Source organism: Cervus canadensis, chromosome X, assembly GCF_019320065.1.
Source record: "Cervus canadensis isolate Bull #8, Minnesota chromosome X, ASM1932006v1, whole genome shotgun sequence".
NCBI classification, from domain to species: Eukaryota; Metazoa; Chordata; class Mammalia; order Artiodactyla; family Cervidae; genus Cervus; species Cervus canadensis.
Window position 1 is genome coordinate 8,659,032 of NC_057419.1, and position 26,824 is coordinate 8,685,855.

The 26,824-nt window shown below is 42.9% G+C and overlaps 2 long non-coding RNA genes across 3 annotated transcripts in view; one reads left to right on the forward strand and one right to left on the reverse strand.

Annotated features, from left to right (window-relative positions):
- LOC122435925 overlaps positions 1–12,219 on the reverse strand; it is a 32,875-nt gene extending 20,656 nt beyond the window's left edge. Inside the window, exons 1-3 of one of the 2 annotated variants that reach the window (XR_006267734.1) lie at positions 12,122–12,219; positions 1,577–1,672; positions 1,449–1,489 (exon numbers count right to left, since the gene is read on the reverse strand). This is a non-coding gene — a long non-coding RNA (uncharacterized LOC122435925). Of the gene's footprint in view, positions 1–1,448; positions 1,490–1,576; positions 1,673–4,519; positions 4,589–12,121 lie in introns of those variants that run through there. The other variant, XR_006267735.1, reaches the window with a different exon arrangement.
- A 253-nt stretch (positions 12,220–12,472) lies between these two features.
- LOC122435922 lies at positions 12,473–24,293 on the forward strand. The gene is made up of 3 exons (XR_006267733.1): positions 12,473–12,604; positions 23,530–24,096; positions 24,189–24,293. It is a non-coding gene; the product is annotated as an uncharacterized LOC122435922 (long non-coding RNA).
- Positions 24,294–26,824: the final 2,531 nt, after the last annotated feature.

Here is a 26,824-nt window from a genome sequence, read left to right on the forward strand (position 1 = left end):
TTGATTTCCTTGCTTTATAAAAAGTTTCACTCTTTCATTTGTGATAATTAATCACCAATGTTTATTACCTCTGATCCCCACTCCACTTTCCGCCGCCTTTTTCAAGTTTTTCTCACATTTGCAAATGAATCCTTCTTGTTAGGACTTGTAATGAAGATCAGTAGTTTAGACACTTCTTATACAGTCTTTGAAAATGGAAAGACCAAAGTTCTGCTAGTAACAGTTCAAAAATTTCATCATGTTCTCTCTTAAGCCAACATTCCAATCATATTTCTTGCTTTTATGTCAACATCTAAGTATTACAAAGGAACTCATAATGAAACACAACAAAGGTTCAACATACTTTATTCAGTGAAAGCAAGGCTGAGACGGTTCAACGAAAAGCTCATTAAAAGTTCATGTGAACTCTTAGTTGTGGCATGGGGGATCGAACTAGTTCTCTGACTAGGAATCAAACTTGGGCCCCCTGCATTGGGAGCCTGGAGACTTAGCCACTGGACCACCAAATATGAAAGTGAAAACACCAACTATCCATCATTAAGGAAGACCTGGTCTGAATAATAAAGACTCAAGTTTAGAATAAGGGATCTAATTGGTTCGATAGGTTTCAAAGAATCCTAGACCAATCCCGTCAAAGAATCATCAGTTCTAAAACATCCACTTATGGCAAAACAATAAAAAACTCTCCAGAGAGTGGGCATAAAGGGAACCGATCTCAATAATCAGTGTGACAGACCACATCAACAAATTACAGAGTTAAAAAAAGAAAAAACACAGGACCATCTCAGTAGATGCAGAAAAACTTTTGACAAAATTCAGTGCCCAGTAATGACAAAAACTCTCCAGAAAGTAGGCACTGAGGTGATATACTCTAACATAATAAAGGTTGCATATGACAAACCCACAGCTAACATCATATTCAAGGGTAAAAATGTGGCAGCATTTCCTCTAAGATCAGAAACAAGCCAAGGATGCCCACGGTCACCACTTTTATTCAACATCGTTTTGGAAGTCCTAGACACAGCAGTGGCTTAAATAAAAAGGACCCAAATTTGAAAGGAAGAAGTAAAACTGCCCGTGTTTGAGATGACATGATACTCTACATGGAAAATACTGAGGATGCTATCATAAAATTATTTAAGTGTGAAACTTGCTCACTCATGTCTGACTCTTTGCAGCCTCATGGACTGGAGTCCATGGAATTCTCCAGTCCAGAATACCGGAGTGGGTAGCCTTTCCCTTCTCCAGGGGATCTTCCCAACCCAGGGATCAAACCCAGGTCTCCCACATCGCAGGCGGATTCTCTTTACCAGCTGAGCCACCAGGGAAGCCCATCAATGAATCTGGTAAAGTTGCAGTTTACGAAATTAATATGCAGAGAAATCTATTGCATTTTCTACACAGTAATAACAAAGAGAAAGAGAAATTATGGGAACAATCCCACTTACCGGTCCATCAAGAAGAACAAAATACCTCGGAATAAACTTTCCTGAGGAGGTAATGAGAGATGTGTACTAAGAAAACTGTAAAACTCTGCAGAAAGAAATCCAAGACCACACAAACATTTCAATCATACTTGTTTGAGTCGTTGAGCATTCAATCATGGCTGCCGGAAGGTAGCTTCCTTTTCTCATTTCAAGTGATTTAGAATCATAGACTTTTCAACTGGGACCTAAACAAGAGAGGGTGGGATGAATTGATAAAGTATCACTGACATACACACTAAGGAAAGTGAAATTGCTCAGTCGTGTCCGACTCTTTGCGACCCCATGGACTGTAGCCTACCAGGCTCCTCCAGCCATGGAATTTTCCAGGCAAGAGTACTGGAGTGGGTTGCCATTTCTTTCTCCAGGACATACACACCACCACGTGTGAAAGAGATAGCTACTGGGAAGCTGTGGTATAGCCCAGGAAGCTCAGCTCGGGGCTCTGTGATGACCTAGAGGGGTGCGAGGGAGGTTCAAGAATGAGGGGTTATATGTATACACATGGGGCTTCCATCACGGTTCAGACGATAAAGAATCTGCCTGCAATGCAGGAGACCCAGGCTTGAGCCCTGGGTCGGGAAGATCCCCTGGAGGAGGACATGGCAACCCACCCCAGCATTCCTGCCTGGAGAATCCCAGGGACAGAGGAGCCTGGTAGGGCTTACAGTCCATGGGGTCGCAGAGTCGGACGCGACTGAGCAAACTAACACTTTTAATACAGTTGATTCACTTTGTTGGACGGCAGAAAGTAACACAACATTGTAAAGCAATTATCCTCCAATAAAAATTAGTAAAAAAAAAAAAAAAATCCAAACAGTTAAGCCAGAATGAGGGATTAAGAGCGTGTCTCACTTCCCCTCACGTGAATAATGCTTTTTTTGGGTTACAACTAGAAAACATATTCTAGGTCACCAGCACCTTTCTTTGGAATAAAAATGGTGGGTCTAACAATTGAGAAACGCCAGGCCAGTCCCACTAGCATGATGGGGCTGCCTTTGCGTCCTCGTGCGTGTGAGGCAGAAGCCACTCAGCAGCCTCAGAGCTTCCACAGACAAATGTTTGCGTAAAAAAAAAAAAAATGAGCCCCCGCTGAGCGTGCGACGTCTCCTCAAATTGTCTGGACTTGATTTTGCAGGTAATGCAACGTGACAAGGTAAGGAACTGCCAGAACGAATCAAGTCAACTCAAAACTTGAAAGACAAGTGGTTTATAAGCTGGTCTAGGGGCGGGAGGGAGACAAATATCTCTTTAGGAACTTGTGGCATTCACTATTCATGGCCCTGTGATAGACCTGAAATGAAAAATTAAAATTACAAATATATCCAAGCAGTTTAGCAATAAATACTAAATCCCTGTTGTTAATACATGTTATATATCACTAACTCTCCCCAAGTAATCTCTCTCCCTATTACCTCTATATAAATAAACCTCTATATATTTCTATATATTACTCTCTCTCCTTAGTTGCTAAGTTTTGTCCGACACTTGCAACCCCATGGACTGTAGCCCACCAGGCTCCTCTGTTCACGGGATTCTCCAGGCAAGAATACTGGAGGGGGTTATATTGGCCTTCCTTGATGGCTGAGTGATAAAGAATCTGCCTGCCAAGCAGGAGACCTGGGTTCGATCCCTGGGTTGGGAAGATCCCCTGGAGGAGGAAATGCAACCCACTCCAGTATTCGTGCCTGGAGAACCCCATGGACAGAGGAGCCTGGTGGGCCATAGTTCACGGGGTCAGAAACAGTCAGACACGACTGAGCAAATAAAAAACAACAACAATATTATTACTCTTACTAAGTTAGTAAGATATGCTAAATTAGTAATATAAATTGATATATTTGGGCTTCCCTGATAGCTTCAGTTGGTAAAGAATCTCCCTGCAATGCAGGAGACCCCGGTTTGATTCCTGGGTTGGGAAGATCCTCTGGAGAAGGGAAAGGCTACTCACCCCAGTATTCTGTCCTGGAGAATCCCATGGACTGTATAGTCCATGAGGTCACAAAGGGTCAGACACAACCGAGCAACTTTCACTTTCACTGATATAGTTGAGAAGGCATTTCTAAACTGCACAAACATTATATATGCATGAGTATATGTATTTTTATATATGATTATATACAGATGAGTATATACATACATGTACATGTCCATATATACAACAGTAGATACATAAGATACCTATATTGTATATGAGATATATACTACACAGACACCTATATTATATTGCATTATTAGGGTCCTTAGTGGTAAGCCACAAGAGTTTACTGCTTCCAGGACAGAAAGATAAAGGCAAGGAAGAACATAAGAATATATACATTATGGAAGGAGGCTAAACATCACTATTACTGAAGATAAAAGCCAGGCTGCACCATTCTCACTAAGAATACACACATAACACTGTACATATATGTGTGTATGTGATATGTATATATTTTTAACAAATGTGCAGAACAGAATTAAGGGTACAAATACACACCTATGTTAGAATACATAACACTATATCAAAGTAGAATTGGAAGATGTGATTTTTCCCTGTTGTTAAAGCACAGGATTAAAAGGCAGCTCCTTAAATGTGTTGCAAGTTGTTACAGGAATGGTCAAGAATGCAGCAAAAATCTTGCTTCTGGACAGGGAAACACAGGATCTGTGCAAAAGAGCACTTAATGCTCCCCCAAACCCCAGATATATTGCAAGGACCTTTAGCATAAAAACTCTACAAAGCAAACTCTTAGAATAAACAGTGCAATCAATCCATCCCACCTTCCTCTTCTTCCTTGGTGTCTGCACATTTGTGGTCTACATCTCTGTCTCTACTTCTGCTTTGCAAATAGGTTCATCTGTGTAGCTCAGAGAACTCACTGTTCCGTGGTGATCAAAAGGGGAAGGAAACCCAAAAAAAGAGGGGACCTATGTCCAGCTATACTGATTCACTTCTGTCAACCAACTTGTTTCTTTTTTAAATTTATGTTTCCAGAGACACTAACATAAACAATAAACATGTGAAAATAAATTTAAAAAGATAAAGAGTGTACCCTTGAAGGATGTCAGAAGTGACAACGGGCCCTCAAGACGGAATGACGCAGTGTTCCCACAGAGTCGAGGTGAATCCTAAAGGCATGAATGGATACACCACGCGTTAAAATGGGAAGTCTGGATCATGTGATTAAAAAAGCAATCATCCAGCGGTGTCCTATTTCTTCAGCGTTCTCATCCACCTTCTTCAAGCGCTTCAAATAACTGCCCACTTTGTCTCCGTACCAGGCAAAACGATGCAAAACGTATCAAGGACAGCAAGAAAGTACATTTAGGGTCTCCACATGAGTGGAGAGAGACAAATGCTGAAATTTTTCCCAGGGACTTCCCACCAGCTGAAGATTTTAGATCTCAGGGTCTTAAATCTAAGACAAGACCCTTTCTTGTCTTCACTCACAAGAAATTTACGAGTCATTGCAATGGGCTGCAGATCACAATGGTTAGGGGTGGCTTTTAAATTGTATGTTTGCTACAAACTCATACATTTAACATGGATTTTAAACGGTCCTTATTTAACCAACAAGGGCCTGCTGGACAGCACAGGGAACCCTGCTCAATACTCTGTGATAACCTTATGGTCACCAGGGGGAAGGATGGGGGAAGGGACAGTCAGGGGGTTTGGGATGGACATGGACACACTGTTGTATTTAACATGGAGAACCAGCAAGGACCTGCTGTCCAGCCCAGGGAACTCTGCTCAATACTCTGTAATAACCTTATGGTTCCCAGGGGGAAGGATGGAGGAAGGGACAGTCAGGGAGTTTGGGATGGACATGGACACACGGCTGTATTTTACATGGAGAACCAAGAAGGACTTGCTGTCCGGCACAGGGAACTCTGCTCAATGTCACGTGGCAGCCTGGATGGGAGGGGAGCTTGGGGGAGAAAGGATACATGTACATGTGTGGCTGAGTGCCTCCACTGTCCACCTGAAACTAAGACAACATTGTTAACTGGCTGTAGATCAATGCACAATAAAAAGTTTTAGAAAAATACAGAACAGCTATCCTGAGATATACCCAGGGTCAGGTATGCAGAGGTGCATGTGTACATGCATGCATACTAAGTTGATTCAGTCATGTCAGAATGAATGGGTATCTTTTACCAAGATGAATGCGAATCTTTAGCACAGCACTTCAAAAGCATACTAAACAACAACAACAACAAAAAAAATCTATTGACTTGCAAGATAGTAAATAGCTCAAAAGCATATGATTGTGTGTGTGGTCAGTCACTAAGTCACGTCCTACTCTTTGCAACCCCATGGACTGTAGCCCACCAGGCTCCTCTGTCCGTGGGATTCTCCAGGCAAGAATACTGCAGTGGGTTACCATGCCCTCCTCCAGGGGATCTTCACGATCCAGGGATCGAACTTGTGCTCCCAGCATTGCAGGTGGATTCCTTACCCCTAAGTCACCAGGGAAGCCCAAAGCATGTGATAAAAGCACCTTATTTATACACAAAATGTAACATTCTCAGAACCATGCTGTTTTCCTGAATTGTTTTTAAGCCATGGAAGCCATAGAATATTCTGAGGATGTGGTGATGGTTTAGTTCCTAAGTCACATCTGACTCTCTGTGACCCTATCTAGGTAGCCCGCCAGGCTCCTCTGTCCATGGGATTCTCCAGGCAGGAATACTGGAGTGGGTTATCAAGTCCTCCTCCAGGGGATTTTACCCACCCAGGGATTGAACTCCAATCTCTCATATCTCCTGCATTGACAAGTGGGTTCTTTACTACTAGCTCCACCTGGGAACCATATTGGCCCATATGTATATATATATATATTAGCTCAGTCATGTTGGACTCTTTGCCGCCCCGCAGACTGTAGCCCACCAGGCCCCTCTGTCCATAGGATTTGCCTGGCAAGAATACTGGAGTGGGGTACCAATCCCTTCTCCAGGGGATCTTCCCGACCCAGGGATTGAACCCAGATATACTGCCTTGCAGGCGGATTCTTCAACAACTGAACTACCAGGGAATGCCCAATTCTGATGATAACGTGGCCTCATAAGGGAAGCTGGGTTTTGCATGGGCTGGTTTCTGTGAGACCTAAACCTGTTAAGATTTAGGAACTGATCTTACAAGTAGAGAACATTATGCATTAATAGCCTTCTGCAGGCTTTTCATCTCAGCTCTGTCAGTTGAAAACAGCTGGTGTAGCAGGTGGCTGACTAGGACACATGAGACACTGGAAAACATCAACTCAAATTTTTCTGAAATAAAATAAATAGTTGTAGATGTGATAGATCCTCGCTACTGAGGTATTAGAGAAACCACTTGAAATTATTAACTAGGTGTGCTATATTGTGGGCTTCCCAGGTGGCGCTAGGGATAAAGAACCTGCCTGCCAATGCCGGGGATGTAAGAGACATGGGTTTGATCCCTGGATCGGGAAGATTCCCTCGAGGAGGGCATGTTAATCCACTCCAGTATTCTTGCCTGGAGAATCCCCACGGACAGAGGAGCCTGGCGGGCTACAGTCCAAGGGACCGCAAAGAATCGAACACGACCCAAGCGACTTAGTACACATAGTGTGATTCCTTGGCTTTATAAAGCTGACTTGGTCTTGCCACTATCGGTTTCAAAATTCATCAGTCGGTTTTTTTCCCCCATGTACCCAAGTAAAAAAAACAACACTCAAGCAGAAATATATGTGGAAAGCATGCTGTTAAGTTGCACGTGTGGTTGAAAACCTGGTCTCTGGATGCTTTTTTTTTTTCCTCATCTAGTGCACTATTACTATCAATGGAGACAAAAAAGTGAGTGTATCGAGGGTGAATGATTAAACAGAATAACATTTAGGCAATAATAAATAATGAATAAATAAAATACTAGACAATGGTGTGGTTTTCAACTAAAGCAAGGACTTCATCCATTTCTAGAAAACTTGTCTAGTTGGTGAGTTTGGGTTTCCACTGTGGCTCAAAGGGTAAAGAATCTGCCTGCAATGCAGGACACCCAGGTTCAATCCCTGGGTCAGGAAGATCTTCTGGAGTCGAAATGGGTACCCACCCTAGCATTCTTAGCTGGAGAATTTCAGGGGCAGAGGAGCCGGGTGATGATACAGTCTGGGATCACAGACTCGCAGAGGACTGAGTGACTAACACTTCCACTCTGAGAGGTAATTATTTCTGGTCCTCGCATTAAAAAAAATATATATCCATGAAGTCAACACACACACACACAAGAAGAAAGCTCCAAATTGAGTATTTCGGTCCCAGGTATTAATAGCGTTGTCAATGGTTACGCATCATTTTGATCAAGAGATGGTTAACAAAGCAAAGCAGGTCAGAAAGAGGAAAACAAATATGTATATGAACACATATTAGTGGAATCTGAAAAGAATTGGTATAGACCAACTTATTTGCAAAGCAGAGAGACACAGTTGGAGAGAAAAACCATTTGCATACCAAGGGACCAAGGCCGTTTGGGATCAATTAGAAGATGGGGATTGACATATATACACTATTTTTTTTTAAAAAAAGAACTTTTCATTTTGTACTGGAGGATAGCCGATTAACAGTGTTGTGATAGTTCTGGGTGGGCAGCAAAGGGATTCGGTGGTCATGCATATACATGCATCCATTCTCCCCCAAATTCCCTGCCCATACATACATTACTGACACTCTGCATAAAATACATAACTAATGAGAACCTACTGGATAGCACATGGAACGCAGTGCCATGATCACCTAAATGGGAAGGAAATCCATAAAAGAGGGGATATACGTTGCTGCTGTTTAGTCACCAAATTGTGTCCGACCCTTTGCGACCCCATGGACTGTAGCCCACCAGGCTCTTCTGTCCACGGGAGTTTTCCAGGCAAGAACACTGGAGAGGGTTGCCATTTACATACAGCTAATGCACCCTGCAGGACAGCAGAAACCAACGCAATATTGTCAAGCAACCATACTCCAATAAAAATGTAAAAAGGAGAGGGAGGTGGGAGGGGGGATCGGGACGGGGAATACGTGTAACTCTATGGCTGATTCATATCAATGTATGACAAAACCCACTGAAATGTTGTGAAGTAATTAGCCTCCAACTAATAAAAAAATTAAAAAAAAAAAAATTAAAAAAAAAAAAAATGTAAAAAGAGGGAGAGATGGTCAAAGAGTTATCTTCTGCCTACTTTATTTGCCGAAACTTGCCTTCCAGATGTTGAAATAAAGATGGTGGGGGAGATGGATATCCTTGGTGGTCGAGTGGTCAGGAATCCGCCTGCAGATGTAGGGGACATGCGTTCCGTCTGTGGTCCAGAAAGATCCCACATGTATCATGGCAACTAAGCCCAGGAGCTGCAACTACCATTTTCAGGGATGGTAACATTGATGTGATCCTCTAAGCATATTCTTTCGCAAGACCGTAGTCCACAAGAAGAGATGCCCTCACGTCACCTCTAGAGAGGAGACCCCGCTAGCTGCAAGTAGAGGAAACCCCCAACAGCAATGAAGACCCATCGCAGCCGAAATTAAATTAAAAAAAAGATGGTCAGGAGACTACAAACTCAATTTGTGGATAATTTAAAAATAGAGCAAAATGTAAGCGAAATTAAACTTTCCAATAACTACTGCTGCTGCTGCTAAGTCGCTTCAGTTGTGTCTGACTCTGTGTGATCCCATAGACGGCAGCCCACCAGACTCCGCAGCCCCTGGGATTCTCTGGGCAAGAACACTGGAGTGGGTTGCCATTTCCTTCTCCAATGCATGAAAGTGAAAAGTGAAAGTGAAGTTGCTCAGTCGTGTCCGACTCTTAGTGACCCCATGGACTGCAGCCTACCAGGCTCCTCCATCCATGGGATTTTCAGGCAAGAGTACCGGAGTGGGGTGCCATTGCCTTCTCCGCTAATAACTACTAATGACTCTCAAAGAATGGAGGAACAAACATCTTCTGCGTTTCCATCACTGAGCTCACAGTGACTTCAGGGACCACAGAGCCGGTCTGTTCTTGGATGGCCCGTGGCTGTAAGGATATCCACGTCATGTTTGCTCTAGTATCTCTGCATCACTCGTATCCTTGCTACCCACATATTTACCTTCCAGAGCCAATCAGAGAGCCAACCGTGCTTTCTGTCCGCTAAAAGGAGACACTCAACTACCAATGGTGATGGTGAGGTTGGTCTTGGTCCATCATCACGGTAACAACAACTCCATATCCTTTTATCTCTAAGCATTCCCACATACCTCTTTCACTTTCCTTCCATAATCCCCTAATGCCCATTTGGCATTCCATTGTCACTGCAGGTTCTATTTTGGGGTGGTGACATTTGTGTAATTTTCTCTGTCCATGGAATTCTCCAGCAAACAACACTGGAGCAAGTTGCCATTCCCTTCTCCAGGAGATCTTCCCAACTCAGGGATCGAATCCGCATGTCTGGCGTCTCCTGCATTGGCAGGCAGATTCTTTACCCCTGAGTCATCTGTGAAGCCCCCATTTATTTGTGTATTTATTTTTTAATGGAGGACGATTGGTTTACAATATCGTGTTGGTTTCTGCCACCCATCAGCATGAATCAGCTATAGGGGTACATGTGTCCCCTCCCTCTTGAAGCCCCCTCCCACCCCATCCCACCCCTCTAGGTTGCCACAGAGCCCCAGGCTAAGCTTCCTGAACCATACAGCAAGTTCCCACTGGCTATTTTCAACTTTATATAATAAAGTATGTTTCCAAGCTCCTCTCCATCCATCCCACCCTCTCCTTCCCCTTCTCTGACCACAGTTCTGTTCTCTATGACGGTGTCTCCACTGCAGCCCTGCCAATCGGTTCATCAATACCAGGGGGATGCTAACATTTATTTTACTCTCTAGGCCTTTTTTGATGTTGTTTGCAAGCTCGACCTACATCTCAATTGAAGGATTCTCCCAAATCATTAGGACTGGCCTGCTTTTCCTGAATTTCAGAACGATTCAGTAACCGCGCTGAGAAAGTCTCTGTGCTGAAGGAACAGCTCATTCTTCTCCAAATGCTTCTGAAATTGAAGGAGATGGAATGGTCTAGAAGTGACCTCCTTTCTTCTCCAGATTCATTTCAGAGACTGTCTAAACCACACTCGGAGGGAACACCTGCAGTGAAACCCTCCAGGCGGCCTGGACGTCCCCCTCTCACAGTGCTCTGGAGTCCTGCCCAACCCTGGGCTGTGAATTCCCCCAGCACCGGCTAGGACAGCTGCGACCCAGAAATGAGAGCTCATCTCAATCAAAACGGGCTTTGAAGCCCTCCTGCGGATAAACACTCTTCATTTATTAACGACTTAATCCTTTGATAAAACTCACTTTGTTAAGTGGCTTGGGCTTTGAGAAAACAGCCCGCACGGATATTTGCATGAGCCTTAAAAAGACTATCGGACAATACGAGAAGGCTGAAAATTTTGCCACAGGCTTCTGGTAAACCTAAACCATCTATCCCAACCAGGGGTTGGGAGAAGGTGACTCGTCCTTGGGAGAAGGTTACCCTAAATTAGCTTGGGTTGAAACTGAATTCTTCCTTTTGGATCTATTGAAATATCGTTGTACGGTTTTTTGTGGTCTCTGTTACTGTTATCTTTGTGTTTTTAATTCATACCTTAATCGGAGAATAATTATTTTACAACGTTGTGTGGTTTCTGCCACACAATAACACAGATCAGCCATAATGATATACATTTCTCCTCCCCCTTGAGCCTCGCCCCCAAACCCACCCCTCTAGGTCATCACTGAGCTCCGAGCTGAGCTCCCTGTCTATTCAGCAGCGTCCCACTAGCTATTTTACACACAGTAGTGTTATATGTGTCGATGCTATTAATGTTTGATGTATGTTGATGTTTAGTCGCTAACTTGTGTCTGACTCTGCAATCCCATGGACTGTGTAGCCCGCCACGCTGTTCTGTCCATGGGATTCTCCAGGCAGGGACACTGGAGTGAGTTTCCAATTCCTCACCTAGGGAATCTTTGCGACCCAAGGATTGAACCCATGTGTCCTGCAAGGCAGAGAGACTTTACTGACTGTCATGATAGAGTTAGGATTCCAAAGAATACAAGGTGGTGTTGTTGCTGCTGAGCCGACCAGTTGCACTATTAATATTTTCTCCATTTGTCCCACTCTCTCCTTCCCCCGCTGTGCCCACGAGTCTGTTCCCCATGCTATGTGCTGTGTGGTTACTTGATCCGCTGTGTCTGACTCTTTGAGACTTCACCACCATAGCCCGCCAGGCTCCTCTGTCCACGGAATTCTCTAAGCCAGAATACTGGAGCGGGTAGCCTATCCCTTCTCCAGGGGATCTTCCTGACCCAGGAATCGAACCGGCGTCTCCCGTATTGCAGGCGGATTCTTTCCCATCTGAGCCACCAGGAAAGCCCAAGAATACTGAAGTGGATAGCCTATCCCTTCTCCAGAGGATCTTCCCGACCCAGGAATCGAACCGGGGTCTCCTGCATGACAGGCAGATTCTGTATCAGCTGAGCCATCAGGGAAGCCCCCCGTTCTATCTGCTCTCTCTTTTTGCCGGGCAAATAGGGAATAGTTCCTTCACAATGCTGCGTTGGTTTACTGCTGTGCAATGCAATAAACCCCCTCCCTCTTGAGCCTCAAGCCCTCCCAATCCCACCCAGTCCAGACGAACCTCACTGCAGGGCCGGAGTAGAGATGGAGATGAATAGAACAGACGTGTGGACACGTGGCTGCGAGCGAAGAAGGCTGGGCGGGATGATCGGGGAGATGAGGACTAACACAGCCACATCGCCACGCTGACCGTCTTCTTGGCTTCTTTAATAACTCATTCGCACGGAGGCTCTTGTTTAAATTCTGCTGAAACCAGGAGCCTAGCAAGAATACGTACCCGGAAGAGGCAGCGACAGCAGACATCTGGTAAACCGAACTGCGTCACTGAAACACCGCGTCACCGGAAATTCCGGCTTCTTCTGGTTCCACCAGGGTGGTGAATATAAAACAGAACAGAAATGCAGTGGGGGAAGAAAAAAAAATCCCATCGGCACTGCAGTAACACTGCCTGTGAAATGAACTCTGCTTACAGAGCCTGCGGGTCTTTTAAGCCAAAGCGATGGAACCAATAGCATCGCTGTGTTGATGTGTCGGCGAAGTACAGGTATTGTGTCAAACGGGAAGGGTGTGGCTTATTGTATGTCTGCAGAGAGCAAGCTAGAGGGAGGGAGGGAGGCAGAGAACAAAGTTATGAAGCGACTCAGTGATTTTCATGGTAAAAGAGAATTCGTATCTGATGACCTAGTTCTTTCTTTGCTTTGGGAAGCCCCAAGAGACAAGCAGTAACATACGCATTAAAATGCAATCAGACCCAAAGGAAAACACGAACATTAACAAGAAAAAAAAAAAAAAGAAAAACCTAAGAGAAATGATACAACTATTAAGTTAACAAAAAAAGTGCAAATGCCCGTATCTGTAAATCTGATGTAGCAACAATGAGGAGACGGAAAGGCACATTCGAAATGCCAAAATGAGCATTAAAAAAAAAAAAAAAATCCTTATAGAATAGATTTGTGCTTGCCAACAAGGCCAAGAGTTGGGGAGGGATGGGGTGGGAGTCTGGGATTGAAAGGGAAGGGAAAGTCGCTCAGTCCTGTCCGACTCTTTGCGACCCCATGGACTATACAGTCCATGAAATTCTCCAGGCCAGAACACTGGAGTGTGTAGTTTTTCCCTTCTCCAGGGGGTCTTCCCAAACCAGGAATCGAACCAGGGTTGACTGCGTTGCAGGTGGATTCTTTACCAGCTGAGCCAGCAGGGAAGCCCATGAAAACTGGAGTAGATAGCCTATCCCTTCTCCAGGAGATCTTCCCCACTCAGGAATCAAACCAGGGTCTCCTGCATTGCAGGCAGCTTCTTGACCAACTGAGCTATCAGGGACGCCTGGAGTTTTGGATTAGCAGATGTCAATTCGTACGCATAGGATGCCTGAAAAAAGGTCCTACTGTACAGCACAGGGAACGATATTCAACATCTTGTAACAACCTTTAAGGGAAAACAATCTGAAAAAGAACACGCACATACACACATATAAAGGGAAACACTTTGCTGTACCGCTGAACCTAACACAATGTTGTAAAATAACTACTCTTCAATTTTTTAAAAAATGGGGAACTGAAAGAAAAATTCAAAAAAGAAATACACATGAGTATCTGCTAAACTTATTTTCAAATTTTCTATTACAAGGTTAAACTATTTTTTTAATCACTGAAATGGACATATATGAGCAAACATCTTCAAAAACCAGTGGATGTGAAAATAAACAAAATACAATTGAAATCCCCAAGTGTGTCTTATAGAGGCAAACTGAGCTTAAAAGAGACACGGAATTATGAGGAAATGGATCCCAGTGAACAGTATTGAAATTTCCCCAGAGAAATAGAGATCTTTTTTGAGAAATGACAACCAGAGTGTTTTCCTTGATTGCTTCAACAAACGAGCTTCAGCTACACCTGTTCTGGAAGGAAATATTCAGGTGTGGGAAATTATTCCCATGGCTGATTCTGTGTATGTATGTGTTTGTTAGGCAAGTACTAATTTCTGTTAATATATTGGGGCTTCCTTGATGCCTCAGTGGTATAGAATCCACCTGCCAACTAGGAGACTCGGGTTCAGTCCCTTGATAGGGACCATCCCCTGGCGAAGAGAATGGCAACCCACTCCACTATTCTTGCCTGAGAAATCCCATGGACAGAGGAGCCTGGTGGGCTACAGTCCATAGCGTCCCAAAGAGTTGGACATGACTGAAATGACTTAGCATGCACTTTTAAATAAATGTGCAGAATAAAAGGGCATAATATCAAATTTTCAATGATTTTATGAGGTTTTGAAAAATGACCTAGTTAGCGCTAGTTTGAGGAATATGGGCTTCCCGGGTAGTTTCACTAGTAAAAACCACTGCAATGCAGGAGACCCTGGTTTGATTTCTGGTCAGAAAGTTACCCTGGAGAAGGGATAGGCTACCCACTCCAGTATTCTTGGGCTTCCCTGGTGGCTCAGATGGTAAAGAATCTGCCGGCAATGAGGGAGACCCAGGTTTGATCCCTGGGTCGGGAAGATCCCCTGGAGGAGGGCATGGCAACCCACTCCAGTATTCTTGGCTTGGAAATGCCATGGACAGAGAAGCTTGGTGGGCTATAGCCCGTGGATCCCAAAGGAGTCGGACATGAGTTATCGACTAAGCAACAACAACAACAATTTCCACATTTCACTGATAAGAAAGGACAGAGGGAGGCAAAGAGAAAGAAAGAAGAGAGAGACAAAGAGAAAGACAGAAAGAAGAAAAGAGAAAGGGAGAAAGAAAGAAAAAAAAGAAAGACAATAATTTGGGTTTTCCTATTTTGAGGCTGCAAGTTCTCAACTTTAAATTGCATGGGCCTTGGAAGCAAAAGCTGGTCAATGGACAGATAAGACAGTGTCTGTGGATGTGTGTGTGTGTGTGTGTGTGTTTGTGAGAGAGAGAGAGAGAGGAGGTGTAGATGAAACCCCGAAGTGATTAGGAAAGATGACAGTGGAAATTCTTCATCTGAGCCGGAAGCAGGATCCCCAGGTGCCATTTTCCAAGAGCAAACCTCCTCCCTTGTTCTTCTGTTGGTCCCTGGTGTCTTCACCCTGGGAGGCGGTCCTCATCAGAGGACAGAAAGATCCCAGTGGCTCAGGTCTTGTCCTCAGACTGGCCCCAGGCCACCCACGCCAACAGATGGATTAGAACAGGGTCATGGACTAGCAGAAAAACACAGTCCATCACTGAGACACCGTGCCAACTCTCTGCCTGCTCCCTGGGGGCCAGCGTCTAGGTCAACAGCTCTCACGTTCATTTCCGCTGCAGATTACTTGCTTGTTAGAGAAACACGTTCACAAACCTACGATCCGTCTCACACATCTGCCACGATTTGAGCTTGAGCCTTGTGGCATGCCCAGGCGGTGTTAGAAGAGCAGTGTGGACCGTGAGCCGTGTAGAACATGTGGCTCGGAAATCACACTGCTTTCCTAGCCTCACAGAGCCTGGTGATCACGGCTCTTAAAACTCCTGTTTTTCACCAGTCCAGCTCCCTCAACGTTTCTGCCAACAGCTCGTTGTCCATGTGGATGCTCTCTGAATTTATAACATATTCCATCAGCCTGGAGTTATCCAGAGTGGTCCCTGTTTTGGAGACCTGCATGGGGACTTCCTGGTGGTCCAGTGGTTAAGAATCTGCCTGCCACTGCAGGGGATGCAGGTTCAATCCCTAGTCACGGAACAAAGATCCAACATGCCTTGGACAAACTAAGGCCGCCACAACTAGAGAATCCATGTATCGCAACGAAACATCCCACATAACACAAGGAAGAAGCAGAGAGAGTCAGCTAAGACTCAATGCAGCCAAAAATAAATGTTAAAAAAAAAAAGGAGACCTGCATGAATCACTGTCATTACTTCAAACTCTTGCCATCACCCAGGTCATGCTAGGTCTGTACTTCTCAATGTGTCTGTTAGTCACTAAGTCGTGTCTGACTATTTGGGACCCCATGCACTGTAGCCCACCAGGCTCCTCCATCCATGGAATTCTCCAAGTAAGAAGACTGGAGTGGGTTGCCATGCCCTCCTCCAGGGGATCTTCCCGACCCAGGGATCACACCTGGGTCTCCCGCATTGCAGGCAGATTCTTTACCATCTGAGCCACCAGGTTTGTGCTTCCCTGGATGAAATTCATCCACATTTGTAATAACAGACACGCCCCTCTCCACAACCCTCCTCAAATATTCTCTCCACCCCAAGTGCCTTTATCGGTTAACTTTCTTCACATATGGACATGTAACATGTGGGCATTTGGAGCTTTCTCTTGGGTCTGATGGCCAAGTAAACCCATAGTCTAAGTGTGGTGTTCCAGGAAGGGGTAAAAAAACATTGGTATCATGGCATGGAGGTAAAATTCCTTTCTGGGTGGGGAAGATCTCCTGGGGAAGGGAATGGCAACCCACTCCAGTATTCTTGCCTGGAGAATCCCATGGCCAGAGGAGCCTGGTGGGCTACAGTACATGGCATCACAATAATAATTCATCGACTGTTAGTGGCTCATTACTTGTGACCAGTGTGTCATGCCAATAGACAGAGGTAATAATAAGAAAAAGTGGGCTTGAAGTCTATGAGACCTTGCTGAACAATCTTCATGATAATTCTGTTAAGTCTAATACTGTTTCAAAATAAAAGTCTATTTAACAAGAAAACAAAACCTACAATATATACTATCAGAAGGAACTAACCATTTTCATGCATTATATGATCGGAGAAAGTTACACTAAAGATATGCATTGCTTCCTTACATTTAAGCTGAAACCAGTCTTAGGAATTATGAGACTAAATCAATAAATGCTTTTTATGAGATGCCATCTTAAGTAATTAATTTGGAGAGATAATGGCATTGAAGTAATTAGGATCCTGAGCTAAAATATACCCTTATCCCTCAGAGGGCAGACAGAATGAAAACCACAGTCATAGAAAACTAACCAAACTGATCACACGGACCACACCCTTGTCTAACTCAAGGAGACTATGAGCCATGCCGTGTAGGGCCACCCAAGATGCACAGGTCGTGGTGAAGAGTTCTGACAAAAAGTGGTCCACTGGAGAAGGCAATGGCAAACCACTTCAGTATTCTTGCCTTGAGAAGCCCATGAGCAGTATGAAAAGGCAAAAAGATATCACGCTGAAAGATGAACTCCCCAGGTCGGTAGGTGGCCAATAGGCTATGAGATGGTTGGATGGCATCACTGACTCAATGGACATGAGTTTGTGCAAGCTCTGGGAGTTGGTGATGGACAGGGAACCCTGGCGTGCTGCAGTCCAGGGGGTCGCAAAGAGTCAGACACGACTGAGCCACTGAACTGAACTGAGCTAAATTATACTCTGTGTGACACCAGCTATCAACTCACAACCAAGGATTCAAAGGATACAAATTTGCATGCATGCTTAGTTGCCCAGCCATGTCTGACTCTTTGAGATCCCATGGACCATAGCCTGCCAGGTTCCTCTGTCCATGGGATTCTCCAGGCAAGAATACTGGAGTGGGTTGTCAATTCCTCCTTGAAGGGATCTTCCCGACCCAGGGATCAAACCCACGTCTCCTGTGTCTCTTGCCTTGCAAGTGGAGTCCTTACCCTCTGAGCCATCGGGGAAGCCCCAATTTACACATACACAAAGTAGTAAGCTTTTACACCATCGGACTAAAAATAGACGGCTAGCTGCATCAGACCCTGACAAAATGTTAAGAGAGATAAAGGAGATAGTACTGACTTAAAGTAAAAAATAAAAAAAAAATTAACCAAGTGCTGTCTCTCGGAGATAAGAACTCAGGAGACCACCGATGTGAGCAAGAAGAAAACATAGAAGGAAATTTACCTGGTGAATGACTGGTTTCTATTTATTCCTTGAGAGAGTGGATGCTGGATTTCAGTGTAGCAAATTCCTTCTACTAAGTTTCTTCAAAATGCAGTTTCTGGTGGCTCGAAAGTCATCATTTTCAGCAAACGTTCTCAGGAACATGAGCAGGTCTCATGGATCGTGGACAGTATCTTTCAAGACTACTCATGTAAAAGAGAAGGAAAGAATGAGGGAGAACATGATGGATTGATACAGATTTATATTTTAATTTAGCGATTTTAGTAACTATCTTTTATTGTATATTTAAAAAAATATTTTAGTTTATAAAATAACTTTGCTCAGTCATGTCCAACTCTTTGCAACCCCATGGAGTGTAGCCCACCAGGTTCCCCTGTCCATGGGATTCTCCAGGCAAGATCACTGGAGTGGGTTGCCATTTCCTTCTCCAAAGCATGAAAGTAAAAAGTAAAAGTGAAGTCGCTCAGTCGTGTCCGACTGTTAGCGACCCCATGGACTGCAGCCTACCAGGCTCCTCCATCCGTGGGATTTCCCAGGCAAGAGAATAAGTTACATAGTTTGATACAAATGTTTTAAAAACATTTCTTGAAAATAGTCTTCATTTTAAGTAATATTATAATAGTTGGTAGTATTGGGAGTAACAAGAGATTCTTTCTATAATCAACTCTGATTTAACTGGAAGGCAATTCTTAGATAAACATTGATATCCTCTCTTAGAGTATGTTTTGTTTGTTTGTTTGTTTTTATATTCTTGTTTTTTTTTTTTTTCCCCATTAGCTTAACTTATTACTTCTTTATTGGCCATGCCACACAGCTTGTGAGATCTTAGTTCCCTGACTAGGGACTGAACCTTTGCAGTGGAAGTGTGGAGTCTTAACCACTGGACTACCAGGGAAGTTTCATTTCTCAGAACATTTTTTAATCATTGCTTTTTTTCCCCCTAATTTTTGTCTCTTTCCTTATTCCCAAGGAGACAGATTTTTGCATAATGGAAAGGTAGTTAAAGCCCATCTAAAAGACTTGACCAGATGAATAAGTGAAGACTATGTTTCTAGGAAAAATAAATGAGTAGGCAGTGAAGAAAGTTCTACAGAACAGAATTTTCATTCCATTTCAAGTAACGCTGATGACCCTCCAGGAAGACGCCCATGAGTCTACTGAGTCTATACCGAGTCTTTGCTCCTGAGGCGGTTTGTTGATTTTTAGAAGACAAACACTTATTTGAGATGCATGAAAATGGCCATTGATTTCTGATAGTTGTTTCCACTTCTGTGTGTGTGAAAAGTGATACTGTCCCTTGAAAACCCAGTCCAGGGAGCACACAAATTAAGGTAGTTCTGAAATATGAAGTTAGACCCTAGAAACCAATAACCAGAGTATCGACAGTCCTAGCGGTCTGCCTCATAGAGATTTAATGAATGCCTTCAAGGGTCCACTTAATAAGATTTTATTGAGTTTAAGGGGGAGAAAGAAAGATAGCCAGCATTTTTCACTCTGCATTGAGCTGACAGACACAGAAATAATAAAACATAAGATATGATAATGAGAGGGTAATAGGCAGGAAGGCCAGGGGTCTCCAAATGGAGGAAATAGGCTGCAAGTGTCAGACATTTTTATCTCTCTTAAGCAGCGGGAGGAAACAAACTAGTGATTTTTTTTCCTTCTCTATACAAATTTAAAAGGAGGTTTCTCTTAAAAAATACTGTGTTGCCATAATGACACCTGGTTTCACCTGAAGTTAACTATTCTCAAACCTTGAGTTAACCAATTCATTTTTCTTATGGAAATGTTTGTCTTAAGCTATGCTAATGTACTATGCATTTACCCCAGGCTCTGTCTTCAAGTAGGTTCCGCCTAATGACTCAGAACCTACTTGACAAACCAGTATGTTATACTCATTGTTTCCCTAATCTATGTAAACAGAACTATTTGTATGGTAATCTGCCCTTCTACAAGATTCAAGTCAATCGTTTTATGGCCCGGGATGAATCCTCTGGTGCCAAAATTATCCCAAAATACATCTTATGGATGAAGGGCCTGGTGCCATTCTGAGTTTTAAGACATTACTTTCTTTCCTTTCTTTCATTAACAGACTGCTAGTGACTCTATATCATCCCGCTGAAGATTAGCAAGGGGGTACTCTTTCGGCCCCCTTCTGATGCCTATGTCAGAAGCTTTCTCTATCGCCTTTATACTTTAATAAAACTTTATTACACAGAAGCTCTGAGCAATCAAGCCTCGTCTCTGGCCCCGGATTGAATTCTTCTCCTCCGGAGGCCGGGAATCCCGGTGTCTTTTCGTGGGTCAACAACAACCTTTCAGTAATGCCAGCACATTTAAGTTAGCGTGCACAAGAAGGTCATCTTTTGAACCTTTTTTTTTTTTTCTGGATTCAGATGAACTCTCTAGATACGGAAGATGCATATTTCCAAACTGATTGTGGAGGGGAAAGAAAAATCAAATGTATCCTCTCTCGGATAAAGGAAATCTCATTGCGATTTCAATTGTGCTCACATGTGTTTTATAAATGGTCGTAATTCTTAAAGCATCGCTAGAGAGCGGAGTTTGAAAAATGCATTATAAAGTATATTCCCTTTAGAAAAGATGTCACAATATTGCAAATTATGAGTGATTTGCCTTTTAGAAACTTTTGGAAATCTGCTCTCCTTCTACATTTTAGAAGCATACTTTATAGTGGAACTGTCTCTTCAGTGATGAAAATATCCTATGTCTGAGCTGTACCCTATGCTAACCACCAGCCAGGGCTAGTTACAAGTTATAAACTTGCACATATTTAGAGACACTAGTTTCAAAGAATGAGTTCCATACATGAAATTCCACATATTTCATAACCAGGTGCAAATTCAACCCTTAAAAACATCCTTTAAAAGCATCTCCATGCATTTCAATGTACACGGCAAGAATTATATATACAGATTGGATTATTTCCAAAATTAAGTGAACTTATGGGAATTTTGCTTTCTTTGGTCATAAATCTAAGGGTTTTGTATCTGATTTCAAGTACAGAATGTTTAGACGAAATATGTTCTTTTTTAAAAAAGATTTTTTTTAATGTAGACCATTTTAAAATTCTTTCTTGAAATAGTTACAATACTGCTTTTGATTTAAACTTTGTTTTTTTTTTGACCTGGAGGCATGTGGGATCTTAGTTCCCTGACCTGGGATCGAACCCACACCCCCTGCAGTGGAAGACAAAGTCTTCACCACTGGACCGCCAGGAAGTCCCCAGAGTATGTTCTTTCCTTATAAAATACCAGAAGAAAAACTTTAAGGTCCCAGTGATAGAATGTCATTTCTCTTTGATGCCAGACGCAAAACCACAATGTTGTCTGAGACTAAAGAAACATTATTGCTATTACTGTCATTATTATGATCCTTGTGCTTTTTAAAATTTTCTTCTAAAGAAAAAAGTAAGTGCATGTAAAAATCAGTGTTTAGTCTCAATGCAGCTACTGCGGGTTCTCTCAGCACGTTTCTTTTTTTTTTTTTCTGTCTTATTGAGAAATAAATGATATGTGTGTGTGTATCTCCCTGTAAGTTTAAGGCATACACCATGATGGTGTGATGCACAAATACTGTCAAACAATAACCATGGTAGGCTCCACTAAGACAGCTAATGTAACAAGCACATCGTTTTTAATATAGACACACACCCTGCTTGAAGCTAGGACAGGGTGAGAAAACCGTTTTTTAAAAGGTCAAAATAATAATTATTTTAGGCTTCGCAGACCTACAGGTTCTGTTGGAAGGACCCAGTTCTGCTCCTTTAGGTCTCATGAAGCCACAGAAGCGAATCGGGGTTATTTTCCAATAACGGTTATTTTATAAATTAGATGTCAGGCTCGACTTGGTTGACGGCCATGGTTCACCAACACCTGGCAAAGAGTGACAAATCCAGGCAATTCAGGGCTTCTGTTTCATTTTTTCATGGTCAATTTGGAATGCCGATCTCTTATTTTAAGGCTGTGTACATAAGCATGCCCTCTTTCTTTTTAAAAATGTTTTACATTTATTAATTCTGCTGCACGGGGTCTTAGCTGTGGCGGGTGGGATTTAGTTCCCTGACCAGGGATTGAATTCAGGTCCCCTGCATTGGCAGCACAGAGTCTCAGCCACTGGACCGCCAGGAAGCTTCTCCTCTTTCTCAATAGTAACCGTTTCCCCCCAAACTCAAGCATGGAAGCAGTCAGCTGTCCTGCTGGTCTTGATGGACAAGCTGACCTTGCTTGCAACAAAGTCTTTAGATGTCAGCCAAACTAGGAGACATCAAAGTCATTTTCAAACACTTCAGGGACAATTTTCCAATGTTCAAGGATACTGCAATTTTTTTTCTTAATTGCTCAGTTGTGTCTGACTCTTTGTGACCCCATGGACTGTAGCCCGCCAGGCTCCTCTGTGCATGGGATTCTCCAGGCAGGAATGCTGGAGTGGGTTGCCATTTCCTCCTCCAGGGGGATCTTCCCCACCCAGGGATCGAACCCAGGTCTTCTGCATTGCAGGCAGATTCTTCACCAACTGAGCCACCAGGGAAGCCCATATTGCAATTAATGTAGTTACAATTATCTGAGAATCTTTCAAGTGGATTTTGAATGGGAGTAACTGCCTTTAAGGGGCTTCCCAGGTAGCTCACTGGTAAAAAAAATCTGCCTGACAATGCAGATTCCTGGGTTGGGAAGATTCCCTGGAGAAGGACAGAATACTATATGCTTTGTACAACTATATATCTATATATAATACTATATTTTTATATGTTAGGATAATGTACTATTTAAACCCAAATTTATATATATTGAATATATATGTATATTCAATACACATGTAAAAGGGACATTACATTATTTAATCAAAGAATTATATCTAAATAACACACAGGTACACATATACATATATGTAGGCATGGTGTATTATTTAAATCAGAGTTCATATATAGAACATATATACACACATATACATGTTCTTGGTTAGTCGATCTTCCCAACCCGGGGATTGAATCCATGTCTCCTGAGTTGGCAGGTGGGTTCTTTACCATCTGAGTCACCAGGGAAATCCTTATAATAGGGACTTATTTATTTAAATCAAAATTATTGTTTTTATTATCCTATTATTCAGGATAGGGAACACATGTAAATCCATGGCTGATTTATGTCAATGTATGGCAAAAACCACTACAATATTGTAAAGTAGTTAGCCTCCAACTAATAAAAATAAATGGGAAAAAAAGCGCAAGCATCCTATTATTATTATTTCATTATTAATTATCTTAAATTATTTTATTTATAATCAATCATATTAGTAAATAATTACCTATAGTAATTAATTATATCAGTACTTATTTATAGTAATAATATTAATTAATAATTAATTTATTATTAATTATCATGCTATTTAAAAGTAAAATTTATGTAACATATCTACATGTACATGCACATGCATACATATAGAAAAAATAGTTTATTATTTAAACCAGAATTTCTATAAATAACATACATATATACATATGTGCCTATGTATATATACACATATATATATTAAGAGTTAACAAATGTCAGACCTTCATTCAATAAATATTCATGGAGAATCAGTTTGAAGTAGCCTCTGAATTTAACGATGATCCTTTGTATTTTTTTTAGATACTCATTTATTTGGCTGCACCAGGTCTTAGGATGTAGGCATGCAGGATATAATTCCCTGCCTAAGGATTGAGCCCAGGACGCCTGCATTGGGAGTGTGGGGTCAAAGCGACTAGACCACCGCTGACGTTCCCCAGTCCTCCATTCTTACACATCCATTAAAATTAGTGAGACTTCCTTCTGTTTCATCATAAAGCTTTTTCCTCCACAATAACCGTATTTATGGCCACTAGATCCATCATTTTGAAATGAAATAAAAACAGATCATTTTGGAGAATATTCCAAAGAACGGAGACATGACCCTGTTAACCTCGGAGACTGTGCTGGAGGGGGGTTGGGTATGAAGGGTTTTGAGCGGCTGTGAAAACCCAAGCTATGTGGACGATGGCTTTAATTCTCCAGAGGGGTTTGCGACGGCAGCCTCTGGCTACAGGAGGGTTGGACCAGGTATGACTGGCTTCTGGAGGGTGCTCCAGCAGAGAGTGATGGAGTCACAAAGCCAGCCGCTGGTGAAACCTCATGCCCAAGGAGAGCTCACGGAGACATCAATGAGCTGCGTTTTCAGAGGTAATTCCCATCGCTGTGTTCCCCTTACTTTGACCCTCCCATTTCCCCTCTGTGCATAAGCGTGACTGTAGCTTCCTACTCTCTTGTTCCAGACAAACCGAATTCCCTCAAAGTGAGCATCAGCCTTTTGTAGGTTCTCCCTTATCATCAATGGGACCATCGAGCTTCTAACCTGGAGAGGCCTCTCAGTGGAGACCTGAAAAACATCACATCTAAACAAGGATGGACATCATGAGTTTGAGTAAGCTCCGGGAGTTGGTGATGGACAGGGAGGCCTGGTGTGCTGCGGTCCACAGGGTCGCAAAGAGTCGGACATGACTGAGCGGCTGAACTGAACTGAACTGAAACAAGAATGGGGCTTTCCTGGCAGTCCTGTGGTTGAGACTTCATGCTCCAGGGCAGGGCACACGGGTTCCATCTCTGGTCCAGCAGGAACACACATGCCAAGGAGCAATTGAGCCCCCTCGACACAAGTACTGAAGCCCGCTCGCCCTAGAATTCACTGTCCCCAACAAGAGAAGCCCCCCAATGAGACGCCCACAGGCCACTATTCAAGAGTAGCCCTGGTTTGCTACAGCTAGAAAAAGCCCGCAGACACCAACAAAGACCCAGCACAGCCAGAAATGAATGAATAAATAAAATCCCTTGCAAACAACAACATGGAGACTTCCCTGGCAGTCCAGGGGTTGAAGACTTCTCCTTTCAATGCAAGAGGTACAGGTTTGATCTCTGCGGGGAGCTAAGATTCCACTTGTCTTGTGGCCAAAAACCCCAAGACATAAAATAGAGGCGATATTGTAACACACGCAATAAAGACTTTTAAAATGGTTCACATAAAAAAAAAAACTTTACAAAAATCTTTACTAAAGAATAAACAATAATATTTAGAAAGCTTTTATTTCCGGTTACATTGATGCTATCTCCATTCGCTATTTTTAATTATTAGTCCATTTTTTTGTATCTTACTGATTTTTTTTTTTATTGCCATTGCTTCCGTATTTTCAACATGATTTGCCAATGAGATTAGCTTCTGGGTTTGACATAAAATGTCTGGAAACTTACACAGGTTTGCATGAATTGGGAAGACAGTGTGCCAGCTTATTTGAAATATGGACCAAATAAAGACTTTATGAAAAGGTCTATATCTCTCTCTTAGCTCTATTGACTCGGAATATGATTCTGGTCTCATCAGGCTAGAGAAAATGACAAAAAAAAAAAAAATTCTTCATAAATGCAGCTTATTGGGAGAACGTTATAATCTAAAATCAAGCTCAACATCTTTATCATTGAAGGTGGTGTCACTGGGCTTGGTGGCAAGTGTCCCCAGGAGACAGTCTCAGAGGCTGTGTGGGAAGACAATCTGTCCTAATTTGTGCAGTGCTATAATAAATTATTAGAAATCTCTTCTGAAATTTAAAGGGAAGAAGCTAAGTGAGACATCGCAGGTGTAGCAAAGACATGAAAATGATGTTACAGCATATCCGTGAATGGGTATTGAGCCATGGTGGAAAGATATTAAGGATGTTTGCATATGCAACATTAAATTTTTACAGATAGACACAGTGAATCAGAAAAATATGTACATTCAGTAACGTCACATGGCAAATATCGGCCTATGCATCAGTTTCAAAAGTCCACGGAAACCTTGACTTTTATCCATTAGGACGTGTCTCCTCGGATGATCTATGGCATTTCCACAACAACCAAGCACAGAGAAAAGTTGTTGGGGATGAATGAGATTCTTGGCAGTGTGCCCACGGAGGACTAAAGCCCACACATCTTGGGCCTTCCCTGGTGGTCCAGTGATTAAGACTTCACCTTCCAATGCGAAGGGTGTGGGTTGGACCCCTGGTCAGGGAGTTAAGATCCCTCACAGCTCGTGGCCAGAAACCCAAAATGTAAAACAGAAGTAGTATTGTCACATTCAAGAAAGATTTTAAAAATGGTGCACATCAAACTTTAAACAGAACCCACAGAGCTCTGTAGCCCGGATCCAAGGGATGCCTCCCACTGTCCGTCTTGCCAGTGCAGGGGGAAAAAAAAAACAGATACGGGAAAAGAAAAAAAAAAAAAAAAAAAAACAGCTAGCCAGACACGAAATCAGGGAAGGGAGATGCAAGGCAGAGGTTCGACCATGAAACCCAGAGATGAAAGAAGGAGAAGGGGACGACAGAGGATGAGACGGTTGGATGGCATCACTGACTCAATGGATGTGAGTGTGGGCAGGGGCTCACGTTCTGGGTTCTCCTCCTGGTCGGGGAACTAGATCCCCTGTGTCTCAGGGCAGAGCCAAAATTTATTTTTTAAAAAGAGGTAAGCATTAAAAAAAATAAAAATAAAAATCACTGTGTTGGATTCCTGTGGCTGCTGAAACAATCTATCGCAAACAGTGTAGCTATCAACCACAGGCATCTATTCTCTCATGGTCCTGGAGCTGAAGTCTGAAACCTGGGTGTCCCTAGGGCTGTGTCCTTTCTCGGAATATCCAAGGAATCCCTCTGCCCCTGCCACCCAGCAGCCTCTGACATTCCTTGACTTGTCACTTCCTCACTCCCGTCTCTGCCTCCATCATCACATGAGTTTCCTCGAGTGTCTCTCTTTCTACCTGGAAGTCTCCTCTCTGGGCATGTGCTTAGTTGCTCAGTCATGTCCGACTCTTGGCGACCCCATGGACTTTAGCCCCACCAGGCTCCTCTGTCCATGGCGTTTCTCCAGGTAAGAATACTGG